Source organism: Macrobrachium rosenbergii, chromosome 13, assembly GCF_040412425.1.
Source record: "Macrobrachium rosenbergii isolate ZJJX-2024 chromosome 13, ASM4041242v1, whole genome shotgun sequence".
NCBI lineage: Eukaryota > Metazoa > Arthropoda > Malacostraca > Decapoda > Palaemonidae > Macrobrachium > Macrobrachium rosenbergii.
Genome location: NC_089753.1, coordinates 12,074,908 through 12,087,407, shown reverse-complemented (window position 1 = coordinate 12,087,407; position 12,500 = coordinate 12,074,908). Strand labels below are relative to the sequence as shown.

Sequence of the window (12,500 nt, the reverse complement as noted above, 5' to 3'; positions counted from 1 at the left end):
ATAGATAACAGTAGACTAAAAAATATAGCTATCAAATCCTAATAAATCTTGACTTTTGATGAAAACATACAGTGACTTAAACCAAATAGGCTTCTTTAAAAAATGTCGAATTTTCTAAATAAAATCAATTCATGATTTCATAAAATTACGGTATGTAATTTCTTCATTGTCAGAAATAACTACTTTCTATAAGCTGGATAATGATTTTATATGATAGCTGACGAATTTTCATGAAGGCCAAGTCGTTTTTTTTTTTTTTTTTTTTTTTGGCGGAGGTAGAATCGACAACCACCCAGTGTTTTATTTTGCCAGACCCGATGAAAACAGGATAAAAGAACAGGGAAGAAATTAGGAAAAGGTTAGGGGTTGAACGATTCATTTTAGATAAGCAAGAACGATATGGGTTCGGTGGGGTCAAAGGTCATCTTCTGACAGCGTAAAAATGTTGTTCCTCTTCGTTAATAAAACTATGACTTGGCAAATCTCTTGAAGCATCCATCTGCAAAAAACCAAAAAGAACTGTCTGCGCGCTGTTTATCATTATAGCATGCGCTCTTAAATCGGGAATAAAATCAACATTTTTTTTCTATAGATTAATGTATCTAGACAACATAATCAGTGTAGGTTTTGTTTATTATTAAGAGTAATTGTCTCCATCGCCATACAACGCAAAGACCCTTGTGAAATTCCCCCACTCAGGGTTTTCCCGTTTTTTTTTTCTTTCAAATATCTACTTATCTTCAGCATCCCGTCTCACAGTCCTCATCCAAACAGGTTTGGATATTCCAACCGTTCTGGGGCCCGCTGAAGCCATCTACATCTCCCCTTCATCATTATCTGATCTGCAAGTCGAACTTCCTTATTTTCCCTCAAGAATCCTTTTTCATTCTACCCTGCCATCTGAATCCAGATATTCCTCTTGAAACTTTATTCTCAAGTCGATAAAATCTTTACATACAGTTTCGTTGTCATACCTTGATTCATGTTCGTATAGCAATGAAGATGGTACTAAGTACAATCTTACTTTCGGAAGCATTTTCAGTCTATTTCATTTCCAAACCTTACTCATCTTGCCCATGGTTTTATTTTATCTTATTTTATTTTATTTTATTTTTGTCTTACTAATTCTATCTCAAGAGAACCTGTATTGGATACCATTGTTCCTAAATATCTGAAAGACTCGACCTCATCCATCTTTTCCTCAGCTAGTGTCATTTAATTCTATTATTATTATAATTATCATTATTATCAGTATTCATACTATGCATGCATTCAAATAATTACACCGCTATTTAAAGAGCACGCCGTAAACGCTACACATAATATATGTTCTATATAAATATAGAATGTGTAACATGACTGAAAAAATGACACAGGAAGGCACTGATATCAAAAGTGATCAAACATCTTATAAGGCAATGTACATTATGTAGTATGTGTGAGTATTGATATATTCTTAAAAATTATGGTCAGATGGTTTTTGACGCTGCGTATGAAGCAAAGTAGGGATAAAACTTAAAATGGAATTAACCAAACCTTCCTACTCTCACCAAACATCCAACGCGGTTGGTCGAAGGCCTCATTGTCAGAATATTCAATATTAAAGCCTCCAGCCAATAACGATGCACGTACGTTCTGACGTCACATGTACAACTGCTTTGATTGGACGAGAAAGTAATTTTTTCCCAGAACATAAGCTCCAGAGGAACGCACTTCCAAGAAACGGCTATTTTTAATTTTTCCCTATCCTTGTTGGTACCTACACTCCGAAAGGTTTAAGATTAGCCATGATATCATCCCTCGGTTGAGATTAATTTGACTTTTATAAGACTGTGTTCGAACGTTTCATCTCGAACCTTTTCCAAACATTCGAGTAGCAAAAACAGATACAAAATACGATAACAATGGAACATGGAAGCATTAACTTCATTTTAATAACATCTGTCAGAGAAATGTAACTGATCATTTGAGTCAACTGAACATAATGAAATGATTCCACCTGATAACATATATCAGTGGAACATGGTGACATCAAAACAGTGAACAACCGTGTTACAGGAATATGGTGACATCATCACAGTCGTTTCACAGGAACATGGTGACATAAACCATAGATAACATGTTCATGGACTGTGATAGCATCACTCCAGTTGATAAAATATGTCAATGGAACAAATCGACATCAACACCAAAATCAACATTGTAAATGTTACTTGCACAACGCCGGAGAGCATTAAAATTAATCATTCACTCAATCAGAGTAACTTCTGGTCATCAAAACTACATAAATTGTTCTGTTAAATATAAGCAAGTTATAATTTTACTTAAAAAATCGCTTGCTTCAAAATTTGATAGACTATGAAATTATGCTATTACAACCAGACTAGTTTCCCATAAGTGCTATTTTAATAATGAAAATAATAATAATATGGAATAACTGAAAGGACCTTGAACTTACAAATCAACATCCCATAAGATAGTATGCCAATAGGTAAAAAAAAAAAGTCAAGTGGTAAAATTTAAATTATAAACAAACACACAGATTAATAAGAAACAAAAGCAAACGCAGACACTCGTAACTTCCCACCGCTGCATTCTATAATACTAGTGCAAGTTGCTAAAACCTTGCCGTAACTAATGCAAACCGAACTGAGGCGCGACCGATATGCCATATCTTTACTCTCGGGGACATCTTCAGTGACGTCATCCTAGATCATCACGCTCTGTCGTCCAGACAAAAATGTGACGTGACATTTCTAAGTCAAGGTTTCCACCTTGCGCTGTAAGGAGATCATGTCGAAATATTTCATGTCACTGACAAAACTTGTGTGTGTGCAATCGGTTTCTTGGCAATAACGGTCAAGACTACTTTGAGACTAAGTGTCATTCGCCCCCAGTTGAAACTTACACACACACGCACACACACGAACATGGTTCAGCAGGCCTTTTGCAAGACCAATTTCTCGCATTAATGATGTATGCCCTGTAAAAACAAACAACAAACAAACACAACGTCCATCACCAGTAACGCCGGTTTAATCCCGCTACTTGCAATTAGGGATTTTCTGCGAGGCACAACGACGATTCCAAAGTTTACCACCAAAAGCAAAAAAAGGGGAAAAAATTGGTGTGAAATGAACAAAAGAAACAGTCACTAGATCCTTCGTTTTACAAAGGATGAACAAAATTGTGTAATAAAATAAAGTCTTCCAACCCCAGCAATGCCCTACACATTGGTGAAGTTATAATAAATGACTCAGCAACTACCTTCGCTATTCGGATACTTCACAGGACAGATTAAATGAAAAACTAAGCTACTGACAATGATAAATCACAATATTCACGCAGGATACTACCCGCTGTACAACCTGTTAATGACAAACTCTGATGACGGTTGAAGTCGTATTATTATTATTAATATTATTATTATTATTGCCGGAATTTTAAAAATATGCAAGCCATCATAATAAGCCAATGATCAGAGAATAACTTCAAACATAAAACCTGACCTAATAAACCAGCTACCATATCAGACTCATTAGACAACAACACATTAATTTCGTGACTAACTGTTAGTCCTTGTCAAGTTATCCACGGCTGAGTATCCCGTCACGATCAGCGCTTCAACTAACTGACTTTTAATTGTTGAGCAAATAATGCATCTGAACTATGCCTTAACGTGAATAACACTTCATTACTGCAGGTAGAAAGCTTCTACATGAATGACGATAACCGCTCCCATATGCATCCCGTAGATAGCAATTCAACGATCTTGTGTATTTAAGAATATCTTTCCTTGGGCATCATATACTGGATGCAGAGTACTCAGCAAATTAATATTTGATAGCAATATCGCTCACATGTATACCGATCTTTGGTGGTTGTAGGATATCCCAAGAATAGATGATATGGCCATATTCCCCACGTGAATACTGTCTGCAGAGCACCTCAACAACGCTGTGAATCCAGAGTAACTATATACTCCCACATGCACTGCTTTATATAGGAAAACTAATTACCATATTTGATTCAACAACCGTTTCCACTCTATTGGACATACATCTCACTTACAGTACATTCCCGAAGCATTATTGTAGACAGCTACGTAACAAAACTGTCTACTTTATATTCAAACAAAACCATATACTTAAGAAAGTAAGGCAATCATTGCCATGTGAAATAGCCTACTGTGTACATAGAATTTCATCAACGATGTTTGATTAGTGGAAAGCGATGGTGGTCTGTCTTAGGGTTTGTGCCGTTAAAAGAAAGAGATATCCTCTCTCTCTGCAGAGCGGTTGACCTTCGTCTGGACTACTACCCTCATCCGTCGCCTGTCCGCTACCCTCTCCGAATACCCCATACCAAGAATCAGCCCCCCTACCCAGAAAGTCCCCCCTCAACGCTATCCTTCCCCAACTCCGACAACCACCAGCAGATCCGGCTGGCGGCCATCTTGGTTCGACCTTCGATTTCCTTTGTTACTTTACTGATTCAACTGACAGATTTCTAATGAGCTTCCAGTGTTATCTTCGGAAGAACATGGCCATTCATTTCAGAGTGTAGTTAACGAGGCAGTCAGCTGCATCTGATGGTACCAAGCGCAAACCCAAAGCAGCATGTGAATAACCGCGAGAAGAGGAGTGCCCGGTCCCAGTCCGTTAGGATGGGAGGATGATGCATTCACATAGGCAAAACCGAGGCGGAAGATTTGTTTTGCCCGTCTAAAATAAACGTGTCTTAGACACACAGTCGTCCCAAATCTCTTAATGTTTTCTCTAATGCTCGGGCTTCACCAGATGGGAATTTTCCGAACCTACTCCATTCTATGAAGAAAAATTGGTCACGTTACAATCAGATAATAATAAAATCCTAATAGTTTGATAAAACACACTTAAAAAATGCAGTTTTTAGCAAAAAGATATTTAATATAAATACCAAGAAACAACATAACCCAGCGTAAACAACAGCTTCATAACAGTTTCTCATTTACTGACTCTTGCACCCCCAAGGTGACTGACCAGCCACCCCGCCCCCTCCCTCTCTCTCTCTCTCTCTCTCTCTCTCTCTCTCTCTCTCTCTCTCTCTCTCTCTCTCTCTCTCTCCTTAACTTCATTTGAAACACTGCCACGGCATAACAACATAAAAGCTTATCTCACTCTCTGGCCAAAAAGCGCGGGCGCGCGAGTGTGTGTGTGTGTGTGTGTGTGTGTGTGTGTGTGTGTGTGTGTGTGTGTGTGTGTGTGTGTGCGCGCGCGCGCGCGCTTCTGTGTGTCTATGCTCAGAAAGAAACATCTCTACCTGCACTTCAAAATTCACTTAGAAGCACAAGTCATTTGAAGCAAGTACGCGGATCACAGGTTTTTTTTTTATTTCTTACTGGCATGATGCGTAACCAAATGCACAAAAAGCATCAAGTGTTAAACAAGTAAACCAAGGAGAGATTCCTCGTAATGCGTATAATGCGTATAAGCATAAGATCTCTACGCAAAGAAAAAAGGAAAAAAAAAAAAAACGCTCGCGAATGATCTACTGATGAGGGAGAATGCGACGGTCCACAGGACACCTCCGACAAAGAACTGGTTCGCCTTCGCTGGTGTTACCTTTGTTTGAGTCTTCTTAAGAAATGCAGCTGTGTTCAGCAATGCATGTTGCGTCTCTCTGACAGTGAGTCACCGAGATCTCTCAAGAGGTTATTGGCGAGTTTAAAAGAAAAAAAATTTATGTAAGGAATGGCAAATGGAATCCGGATCCGAATACGGATACAGATGATCTCATCCAGTTCCGTATTTATGTATACTCACCATACTTTTTGACCAACTGAACTGTTGCTTGTAGTTCGAGGGCAAAAATAATATTTCTTCGGCATTGGTAAATATGCGTATTTCTCGTCGGTTTGTAATTACCCTCATTAATTCAATTTCGCAGGTAAATGTTTGCGTCATATAACATGTTACTTTTACGTTCACAGAAATTTATAAAAATATGTAACCTAACACAAACGAATTTATAAACCTTAAATTTGATGAAGATCTTCAAACAGATACTGCGTAATACCTAAAGCGAGAATTTCAACCAGGATTCCATAAAACCAAAAAGTATCAGATGGGTCCTTTCTCGCATATTCTGTGCGTGGTATGTTTGTTTGTGGGATAATTCATTCTTCGATAACAATGTAATGTATATCCCATTAATGCGATCAAAAATTACAAACATTTCAGCGTTATAATCTGCAACATCAAGACTAAAAATCTGACAATACTTATTGAATAGAACATTCTTCTGTTGCGATTTTTTCTCTCGTCAGGGATTGTTGCTATTTAACAATTATTCTGTAAATGATGTATGAAATACGACTGATATACATAGAAAAGATCATTATAATATTGACCGAAAATGTCATTACAGCTAGTAATGCAATGGCTGCTGTTTACTGCAACCAAATACATTTAACTCCAGAAGTAATGATATGCAACACCTTTGTATTTCAATTAGAAGTTGCAAACAATTGGCTCAACAAATTCGAAACTGAGCCTATGCCAAAAGAAGGCATACGTTATCAATTTCATAAAAAAAACTATCAGAAATACGAGAATATCTCAAACGAACTACATACTGGAAGAACGTGCATGCAAGAATATAAAGTTGCTACTTCCAATAACCCTTTAAAAATAAGTCTTACCAGCACATAGGAAAGAAACACTGAAGACTAAAGCATATTTTTATGAGATTTAAATCAGTCTATTGTAATACAACGTACAGTTAGGAACTGAACACACCTTCCGGGTGAACTCTGCGCAGTCGTTCCACTTTCAATTACGTGCTAGATACGCGTTTCCCTATTCGTTACCATAATAACATTGAGGGAGCAAATGCTTGCCAACAGTCATGCATGTAAATGCGTGAGACAGCGAGATTACAAAGTTAAGTTAGAGCAAAGGACTTTGGAAAAATTCTGGTCTTTGAGGGCGGAAATGCGTTGGTCTTCCTTTTTGCAATATTACTATTTCTTTGCAACTATAAATTTTTTGGAAATACTAAAAAGGGAAAATAAACGCATACCGATGTATATGTTACACCGGTATATGTGAATGCGTATGTTTACGCATTGAACAGCGGCGTTTCCGATTACTCAATGCTTACCTGAAGAGCTGGAAGTTAATCATGCTGGCAGTGTGCTTCCTCTGCATGCAGCTTCCTTGTAACTAAATAAGAAGCTTGTCATGATGCAATAAGTAAGAAAGTGAAACAGAACACATACCATGGAAGTTACAATGAATAAGCTTTAAAGATGACTGAGTTGTCCATCAAATCCAATAAATATAAACATATTTTAGATATTCAGCTTACTTCTAAACCGAACACATGCCTATGTTAACCATATGTACATCGCTGACAAACTTTTGTTAATCTCGGGCAACAGAACCTTCCGCATCTCGGTAAACCTCTCGATCTACCAATCTATCTTTGAGTGACAGTTCACGTTTATCTCAACATATCTACTTATATCAATTTCTCCGGTCTGTGAATTAACCTTTATTAATTGTGGTGTCCGAGTGGATGAATCAACTCCTACCGACATGCTTATAACTGATGAACTGCCTTCTGTATTCACTTCGCGTTACACAATCTGGCGCCATAAAATCAATGACAACTGACCAGGACTATAAGTTTCATGACTTAACCTGGCATAATTTGAGCGATACTTTTCTATCACAACACGTTATCTGTACATTAACGGTTTCTAAGAAACGAAACCGTCCACCGAGGAAACCATCGCTGGATTTCTTCCTTCGCTTTCTACTTTCTACAACGGCGCCATTATTTCCACAAGAGCTCTGGCAAGGAGAGGCTTCTCAAGGGAGTCAAATGGCCTGAGAGAGAGAGAGAGAGAGAGAGAGAGAGAGAGTGGGGGTGGTGTTGGAACGACTGCGTAAGACAAACATGCAATGAGAATCGGCCATCATTCAGGGCAGAGAGAGAGAGAGAGAGAGAGAGAGGAGGGAGGGGGAACGACTGCGTAAGACAAATATTCAATGAGAGGAAACCATCATTCAGGGCAGCGAGAAAAATTAAGAGAGAGAGGCGTTGGAACGACTGCATAAGACAAATATTCAATGAGAGGAGACCATCATTCAGGGCAGCGAGAAAAATTGAGAGAGAGAGAGAGAGAGAGAGAGAGAGAGAGAGAGAGAGAGAGAGAGAGCACTAAAGTAACCAGTCAACGACGAGATGACAGTGGATTATCAATTTTGCATCATTCAAGACGTTGGGTACTTTAAATCTTACAGTATGAAGGATGTCTAGTTTAAAACAAAAAACTAATCTCCGTTCAGGATTTTGGGATAAATAAATGAAAACTAATTAGTGGATAAGTGAAACTGATATCCATTATAATTTCTCATTAAACCTTGAAGTCCTTAGTCTTCTCAATCAAATGAACACAATGAATTAAATGAAACATATTTAATGAATAAACTGAAAAGTAATTAAAAAAGAATTTGATTATAAAAGGAAACATCGAAGCGATCAAAGAGGCAAATACCCTTATACAACAGATCAAATAAAAACTATAGTCAAATGGCAACAATCACTAACACAAGGGTAGAGATAAAATTAATTTTTATAGAGCGCCCAGATGCTGAAAGAGCTATTTGTTATCCTCTGCACCGAACGAGAGAGAGAGAGAGAGAGAGAAACTTTTACTTCACGGAAGCAAATGATGAAATAACATACACAAACAAGTAATATATCTCTCAACTTTCAAACGGTTAAATATGGGCTATATATAATATATGTATGTGTGTATGTATGTATATATACGTGTGTGTATATATATATATATATATATATATATATATATATATATATATATATATATATATATATATATATATATATATATATGCAAAGATCAACACTATATTAAGACTCAACACTGGCAACGGATCAGCTACTGGACAATAAACATTATAGATTAAGTTAAACAGAGATCAGAGGAGAAAAGATGTAAGTTGTTGCCTTAAATATTATCGATTATCGATTAATATTTCAAACTTTAACTTCAATCATTATTAAACTAAACTGACTTGATATGCACTTTAAGCAAAACATTGGACTGCAACCAGAACAGTTGACCATCATTAATATTCTTGATAATCTTGCTATAAAGCTGCAATATTTTAGAATGCCACTTGATATACTAGTACAAATCTCCTGATCATTTAAACAGGTCGTTGAATGAAAGGTAGAGTGTTCTTCAAGGTGCAATGACCCCGTCCAAACCCTTCTCAATGAAGGCGCGCCACTAGTTCATGGCCCTCCCAAACTGCATTATGAACGTTGCGTACCACCGATTATATAAAAAGAAAACAAGAATCAAATGGAATAATGTTCATTAAGCATCCACTAAAAGTAAATCATAAATAAGATACAAAATAAAACAGCAATACACCAAAAGAAGCTTCAACAAAAAGCTTGAATTTCAATTAAGTCATGATTGAATTTTGCGTATATTGCAAACCACCCGTTTCGTACAGGGCCTCAAAAGCTGCTAAACCGGTTGGAACCAATGGGGATGGGAGTGGGCAATAGCTGGGGAAGGGAGAGGGTGGGGGCGGGGCAAAGGCTGCCGTTCATAAAGGAGTGGCACTGGAGGTAGGAAGAGGACAGTGTTAATTGAGTAGTGTAAGAATTTTCAAGGTTTAAGTATAAGCCTGATATGTTTCTTGGATACTGGAAACTCACAACAGATAATGTGTTGAACTGTTTCAGTTTACTTGTCAATAATCGTTTTGTAATCCAGGCGATGTGTGGTGTTCATGTGTAAAACACATATCAATATGTATGGAGATTCATATTATATATATATTGATATACATTATATATATATATATATATATATATATATATATATATATATATATATATATATATATATGTGTGTGTGTGTGTGTGTGTGTGTGTGTGTGTGTGTGTGTGTGTGTGTGTGTTCTCTCATACGCAAGCAAGTAAACAATTCCTTCCCCCTTTGCCTGAGGCTCTAAACCCACTCTTCTTATTGTACCTTCAACCTTTACCGTCTAAGCACACCTCCAACTTTAACTCTTCTGCGGATCATGTGGCATGTCAGCAAGCCCCGGTCCAACCATCAGTAGCCAGGACTCTTCAATATAAGTCCACACAATTTTTTTTTTTTACCCTAACACGCGTATACGTTAAATATTTTTTACCCTTAATATGACCTCACAAATATTTTTTACGTTTAGCATAAACACACGAACATTTTTACCTGTAATATTACCACACGTAAAGTTTTTGACTCTTAATAATATGAGGACAATTGATATTAATACTTATATTTGTTTACCATAATAATTGTAAAGACAGTTTTTTTTACCTTTATTATATTGAAAAGTTTTTATCCTTAATATGAGTACATGATATATTTTTTTACTATTACTGAAGTACATAAACTATATTCCCCCTTATTTAAGTACATGCGTGTATATACTTTTTTACCCTTAATAGAAGTACACGTACAGTGTTTTACCTTTAACATATATACACAAAGTGTTTTGGCCCTTAAGATGAGTACATTACCTTTATTACCCGTAATATGAGTACACAGATTTTTTTTTCCCTTAATATGAGTACTCGTCAAATTTTATGATCATTAATGAAGCACATGTAGTTGTTCTTCTTTTATTAACGTGCTTGTTTTCCCATTTGTATAGGGTAATCACGATGCCTTCTTTTGAAGGACTTTGATTTGGCTTTGGGGTAGACTGTAGTCTCGATCGGCTGCCCTAATGAAGCATATATAGTTCTTTACCCGTAATCTGATCATTAGTAAAATTTTTTGCTACCCTTCATACGAGCACGTGTCAAGTTTTTAGGGTTAAGCAGTAAAACTTTTTCTCTATACTCGCAATTATAAAATAACAGATTATAGAAATATAAACAATTTAGCCTGTTATAGCTACCCTATGTAATAACATACATGCGCGCTTACATGCTCGGCAGGGGGCCACACACGCACAAACACATACACACATATATATTTATACATATACATAATTTTTATGTGCTGTTGATTCTCACTGTATTTTTCATTCCTCTTTTCTCCCTATTTAACCTCGACTTTTTCGCTTCCTGGCCTTTGTCACTCATCCCACTTTAGCTTAACAGCAAAGCCTCGTAGTAACTTTGAAATGAGATCACCAGAAAAGTGTTCCAGCATAAATTTTATTTTTCACATATTTGCAAAGTTAACCTTTAAGCTGTCACATTTTTGCCTAAAACTGTAGCTCCAATGTAAAGTAAAATATCTATGCATCTACAGTTCTAAACGCTCTTTTAAACGATTATCCTGAAAATTTCCCTCCTAGTCTATTTATACAATCTATCCTGATTTTCAGTACTTTCGCTTCCACGTGTTACCACCGATGCAAAAGAAGAAAGCGGTCAAACTGGTTCCGGATAAGTTTCTAGCTCGGCATCGAAATCTCCTTGGCATAACCGCTGAAAATAATCCACACTCCTCACGTCGTGGTACCTTGAGAGGGACACCGTCCGTTCTACTACCTTTTGGAATTATAACTCATGTTTTATTATTCTCCTTTGGTTTTATTTATTCTTAATTTAAATCCTGGTTCATGTGTTACGTGACTCGGTTTTGGATAATTGTTAAATCCTGTTTTTTTTAATATCGTAATTTGGTTTAGCTTTTAAAATATTTAATATTTTTATATTATATTTACTTTATTTTAAATCCTTCATGTTTGTATAATATATCTCGGTTCAGTTTATTTTTCTAAATAGCTATTCTTATTTTAAGATTAAACATTCTATTCCTTTCCTTTAAATTCTTTTGCTGACGCTTGTAACTGTGTCACCGTCTCTCAGTTTTATGTCAATTACCCTCTCTCTCTCTCTCTCTCTCTCTCTCTCTCTCTCTCTCTCTCTCTCTCTCTCTCTCTCTCTCTCTCTCATTTTTTATAAGCAAAGATATTTTTGAGCTTGTCGCCTCCTTTCTCCCCACCTTGTTCAACTTGCGGTCATACGAGGAGCTCCACATTTTGTTTGTCAGTGTGTGTGTGCGTGTTTATGGACATACTAAGAATACAGGAACATTGGAAGGAAATGCAATCAATCATGCAATGTAGAATTCACAGCAGTCAGTCATGCACTAAGACAAGAGAACCAAATCTAGTCAAACAGTCTACAGTTACAATCAATGAAAGAATAACATTCTCGAAGGCCAGAGCGGTGGGTGACTAGTTTAAATCCAGTCACACACCAATCACTCATTCAAACAAGAACGTTCAATTGTAATGCGTTGTGCTTACACTACTAAGTCTCGTGATTGGAATTCTCTCTCTCTCTCTCTCTCTCTCTCTCTCTCTCTCTCTCTCTCTCTCTCTCTCTCTCTCTCTCTCTCTGGCAAAACTGCCAAATTTTTATGCCATGCAAATTCTGCAATAGCATTATAAAGCATC

General features: G+C 36.8%; 1 protein-coding gene across 2 annotated transcripts in view; it reads right to left on the bottom strand.

Annotated features, from left to right (window-relative positions):
- The window catches only part of LOC136844907 (tyrosine-protein phosphatase 10D-like), a 273,677-nt gene that overhangs the window by 141,422 nt on the left and 119,755 nt on the right, over positions 1-12,500 (bottom strand). The window lies entirely within an intron of this gene.